The sequence below is a fragment of the Antechinus flavipes genome, chromosome 6 (assembly GCF_016432865.1).
Source record: "Antechinus flavipes isolate AdamAnt ecotype Samford, QLD, Australia chromosome 6, AdamAnt_v2, whole genome shotgun sequence".
In the NCBI taxonomy this organism is placed as follows: Eukaryota; Metazoa; Chordata; class Mammalia; order Dasyuromorphia; family Dasyuridae; genus Antechinus; species Antechinus flavipes.
The window spans coordinates 16,605,551-16,611,623 of record NC_067403.1 but is presented as its reverse complement, the minus strand read 5'-3'; positions in this window follow the sequence as shown (position 1 = coordinate 16,611,623).

Here is a 6,073-nt window from a genome sequence, read left to right as displayed (position 1 = left end):
GCTGGGGTCCTCATGAGGCGGCCAAGGGAGCATGAAGTGCCGTGTGGGATGAGAAGGAAGGCGATGGGCTCCCAGGGAAGAGTGTTCCCATCTGATCACAGAAAGCTTTAGTCTCCGGGATCGAAGGCCCGCTCTCCAGAGACTCCACCAGCCTTTGAGGAACAACTCAGTGCCAGGCGACCAGCTAGGTACCAGGGAGCCAAATACAAAGACCGAAGCCATCTCTCTACTCAAAAAGTTCCCTTCTACCCAGGGGCGTGTGAGAATTTTCTGCTCAGAGTCCAAGAAACTCTACGCTTACATCCTTCCAAAAGGGTGGAATATTCTGAAGTAAATTGTAGAATCAACTAAACTAATGTTTTTCATCATCATTAAAAAAAATAATAATAAATTAAAATCTAAGATCAAGTTCCAGGCCTGGCAACAAAGGCCAGCAATGGCGGAGTATGTTATCACTCCCTGCACACCCTCCGACCTTCAGAAAATGCTCCTCTTTTAAATTAGCTCCGTCCTGTCCCCTTCCTCCCCAAACCAACAGAAAGTTTTGCTCTTAGCGACTACATCAGACTGCAAGAATTAGCATGAAAACCCTTATTTGAACTCAAAGATCAGGTTTTTTAAATGATTTAAACATTTGTTTAACTGATCCACTCTCCTCTGACCTTTAATTCCCGGTAAAAACAAAACTAATTACACAAAGCCTGTATTCAATTTTTAAATAGTCTGTATTGTTTCCTGATCCTATCTGATTAGTTCAAAGTTACAATCCAGATAATGCACTCTAACAAGACTGTGGGTTCAAACAGTGAAGTCAGAGAGCAGAATTCCAAGTCCCAGCTGTGATACTTACTAGCTGTGGGACCTTGGAGAATAATAAATAACAGTTGGCATTTAGAGATAATATTTTAAAGTTGGCAACGCTCTTTACAAATATTATCTCGTTTTATTCCCACAACAAACCTGTGAGATTAGGGCTGTTATTATCATTTCCATTTTACAGATGAGGAAACTGAGGCAGATAGAGATTAGGTAACTTGGCAAGATCATACAACTAGGAACTATTTGAGGCAGAGTTTGAACTCAGCTCTTCCTGATCTCCATCCAGTGCTCTGTGTCACTTGGTTGCCTGGGAAATAACAGCTCCTCTTAGCCTCATTTGGCAAAGAAAGAAAATCTGGGATTACCCATAGTCACCCACTGTTGGAAGAAAAGGTACTTTTAATCTTTAGATCAATGTAAAAAGCTGAGCAAAAAAGGAGTTATTTCCAGGAATAACTGAGTACTGAGCAAGCTATAATTCTGTCATTAAGAACAATATCCATTTGGATCCAAAAAGGACCAACCTTTTCTCTTTCTAAGGCAGAGATTCTTTATCTGGGATTCAAGGACCTGGGATTCCTTGGATGGATTTTTGGGAACCTATTTACTTGAGTGAAAAAAATATGCACATACATATATGTACATATAAATTTTACATTTCCTCCAATTACTAACAACATTATTCTGAGAAAATATCCACAGGCTAAAGACTGCTAAAGTGGTCTATGATGTACAAGAGTTAAGAACCCTGTTCCTGAGGGAAGACTATAATGATATGAGTGGTGCAAGAAAATTATGAAAAGATTTGGTAAAGGAAGTACAAAAAAAAAAAAAAAGAAAAGAAAAAGAAAGAAAATAACACCTTAAAAAAACAGAATTGGTCAAACTGTAAAAGAGGGACAAAAATCCACTGAACAGAGTTGCTTACAAAACAGAATTGGTCAGATGGAAAAGAACATACAAAAGCTTACTAAAGAAAATAATTCTTAAAAATTAGAATTGGTCAAGTGGAAGTTAATAATTACATGAGACTTCAAGAATCAAACAAAATCAAAAGAAAGGAAAAAAGTATAAGAAAATGTGAAATATCTCATTGAAAAATAGATGAGGGAAGATAAATTAAGAATTATGGATTACATGAAAACCATGAGTTTTTTTTTTTTTGTTTGTTTGTTTGTTTGTTTGGTGACTTGCCCATGGTCACATAACTAGGAAGTGTTAAATTTTAAGTGTTTGAGGCTAGATTTGAACTCAGGTCCTTCTGATTTCAGAGCCGGTGCTCTATCCACTATACCAATTAGCTGTCCCAAAGCCATGATTTTTTAAAAAAGAACATAGATTTTTATTTCAAGAAATTATCAAGGAAAACTACCCTGATTTCCTAGAATCAGAGAGTAAAAAAATTGAAATTGAAAGAATCTACCAATCAACTCTACAAATGAAATGGAACCACACAGGATTATTATAGCCAAATTCTAGAGATCCCAAGTTAAGGAGAAAATATTGCAAGCAGTCAAAAAGAAACAATTCAAATATCCTAGAGGCAGTAAGGATAGCATGAGATTTAGCAGCTTGTATATTAAAAGACTGGTAGTTGTAGAAAGTAATATACAAGAAGGCAAAAAAATTAAAATTACATTCAAGAATAACCTACCCAGCAAAACTGAATATAATCTTTTAGGGGAGAAAATTGATATTTAATGAAATAGAGGACTTTCAAGCATTCCTGATGAAAAGACCAGTGCTGAATAGAAAATTTGACTTTCAAATACAAGACTCAAGAGAAGCATAAAAAGGTAATCATGAAAGAGAAATCATAAGGAATTCAAAAAAGTGTTTATATTCATACATGGAAAGCTGATACTTGTAATTCCTAAGACTTTTACCATTTTTAGAACAGCTAGGAGTATACATAGACAAAGGGTTCAGGTGTGAGTAGACAATAGTGGGATGATTTTCAAAAAAAATAAAATTGAATGGGGAGAAAGAGGAAAGCACAGAGAAAAGAGGGAAAGGAGAGATAGAAGGGGGTAAATTATCTCATATAAAAGAGATCTATAAGGAAAAGCTTTTACAGTGGGCAGTGCTTAAACTTACTGTCATCAGAATTTCCTCAGAGAGAGCACAACACACCCTCTGTTGGGTATGGAAATCTATCTTGCTCTCCCAGGGAAGTAGGAGGGGAGGTAAACAAGAGAAGGCAGGACTAATCAAAGTGAGGGAAGATTGGAGGAGGTGGTGGTGACCAAAAGCAAAACAGTTATTGAGAAGAGATAGAGGGAAAGGAGAGAGAGAAAAGGATAAGTTAGGAGATGGAAATAAAAGAATGATGGTGCTTTTGAAAAAATAGAGGTTTGCATCTTTGAGATTTGGGAGTTTGTATGACCTAGTTCATAGGGCTGTTATGGGAAAGTATTTTGGAAACTTGAAAGGACTAAAAAAATAAGTTATTACCATCATCACCATCACCATCATCATAGATGAGAATTCAATAGAAGAAGATCAACCTAAGATTCTAGGGTCTACAAATTTGTCAGGAACTTCTTCTCTGTTAGATCCTCTTGCTGCCATCCCCACCTCACCAGCCCATGATCTCTTCCTTTGCATAGACTGCAAGAATTCAGAAACTTCACACTAAAATTAGAGAATTTTACCAGGCTTCTCCTTATGACCCCCTGATGCTGCTATGGGAGAAGAGTGTTAAAATGAAGAAGGAATTAAGAAAAAAACACAGTCCCCTTCCCCCTCCATAGATTATCACAGACAAGCTCCAAGGAATGCTGGAGGCATTGGTACATATATTGTGACATATATGTTCTCTGGTGGAGGATGCCATGAGTGCAGGCAAATCTTCCAGACTTCAGGTAATGGATGCATTTTTGTTTTGCTTGAATATAATCAAACTCTGCACTAAATCCCAGCTTTAATTATATGAACCCACACAGGCTCATGGGTTTAAATCTGGAAGAGACCTTAGAGACCACCTGATCCAAATACTGCTTTTTATAGATGAGAAAATCAATATCCAGGGGATATAAATTTCTTGCTTTGTGGAGGCAGAATTTGAATCCAGGCCTTTCTTCTAATTTTAGAGTCAATATACCCTTTCCAGATCCTCCAAAAGTCTTTCTATTATTCCTTTTTGTCTCCCCACAGATAATCTCTCTACAATACTTAACAGACCCAGCAAGATTTTTCTTGATTCCTCTTAAGAAGGCTTTGACATTGAAGCATTTTTAAAAACACAGAACACAACAGAAGGAAATTCTGAAGGAGAGTGAAAATAAGTAGTAGAAAGCTCAGAAATTAACATGGTGAATTTATAATACATACATATAGGATTATTTTTATTTAATACATATACATATGTACATTTATTATTTGTAATATTATGTTGTTATAATATATGTTGATATGTAAAATAATTATTATGTATTATAGAACTATACAAATAAACTGCATATAACAGAGATTCTAGGTTTTATTTACAATCTCCCTTTTCTCTTTGTATTTGGAAATATTTGTTGGGTTTTGTTAGGTTTAGAAAAACAAAAAGGTTTTTAAAAAACCCACAAAAAAGAAACTCTTAAAATGGAAAGCAGTTGTGTTCTCCACATGTCAACCTGGGAATCCCAGACTTTCCAGTAACCAGCATGAAAGCAAATTCAAATTGGCACTTCTATTTCCATAAAGCCTGGCTCATACAAATATCTCTTTTACTAGCTCTTTTCTAATACCTAAGCCACCAGGTCTCTACCCCCATAGTATCCATCTTGGGCTAAATCTTTTCTGAACCAAGACTATTCACCACAGACCTACAAGGCTTCTTTCCATCCTTTGGGTTCTTGATGGTCTTCTTCTGCTTCCCCTACCCACTCTTTTTTCCAAAGATGATTTATAGAATGAACTGGTCCAGTGGGTTCTCCTCAATGAACTTCTTTTTTCTCACTCTCTTATTCTCTCCTGCAGCCTTCCCCAGGACCAGAAAGAATAAGCTACAGCATACACTGAACCCAGGATCATGGGGGATGTCTTTGATTACAAGGAAAGAGAGAGGCTGGGTTAGGGAAGAGACTGTAAAAGCCATCAAATCTCCAATCAGATTTCATTAGTGAGATTTAAACTTTCCTCAGCCTTGCTCTGCAAACAGCTGCTCCTCCTATCAAAACCCCAAATTTTAAGACAATAAACAATCTGTGTTAATTTTATTTTTTATTTTTGTTTTAAAGGGGAATATTCAAGCAATTGGAAATAGGATGAATAAAGGCAAGGAAGGAGAACTTAGGATGCCCCTGAGATAAGGAGTCCTGTTTGTCGGAAGCAAAGATGAGAAAGAATCATGTCTCTGATGCAAGACTGGAAGGGCAACATTTCCTTAAAGATTGCTTTGCCCATTGGAGCACTAACAAAAGACAGCAAGCAAAGCACAAATTTAGGAGTCCCTTTGTTCTCCCTTTCTCTACAAATACGGTGCTTGGATTTTAATGAGCAGTATTAGAAATCTAGGGGTTCCATCTTGCCCAGTCATTAGGCAAAACAAGTGTTGAGATCTCTATCTTTCATGCTTTCCTGAAGATTAAATTGAGACCAACAGTCTGGTAGGGATTAGTAAGTGGCAGCTTTTCTCCATCTCTGTGGAGGACTGCTCAAGAAGGTATTGGGGTTTTTTTTTTAAGAGCAGGAGGGATTTCAGGCTCAACATGATTTGTGTGGATTTGCAGAATACTGAGCTTACCACCAGTGAAAGTGCTCAAATACAGTAAATGACCATTATTCAGAGAGGCTCCTAAAACTTCAATCGATAGCCTTTTAGCTATTTGGAACAGGAGCCTAAAAATAGAATCTTTGCCTAACCCCCTCCTACCATCATTACCCCCTCAATTTGAGCCTCCCCCAAAAGTCCTAGAAAAGTGGGCAAAAACCGTTTGTGACTGAATTGAGAATTCTATTCTTAACAAGGATTGAACTTCTTCAAATCAATAGCATCTCATTACTTTAAAAGGACAGTATCCCTCAGTGATTCTCAAATATGACACTGATTTCAAAATAGAGGCTCAGTTTTGCCTTTAATGATCAGGGGGAAGGGAAGGAATGCTAAGGAAATTTTTGCAAGGCTGGATTAAAACAGAAGCAATGGGAAGAGGCACATGATCTCTTTCTCTCTTGATCTCTTGTCTCACAGCCACACCAGAAGTCCGTCTCATCCCTTTCTGGCCCCATGACAGAGGTTGATTTGGCTGTCTCTCACTCTCTC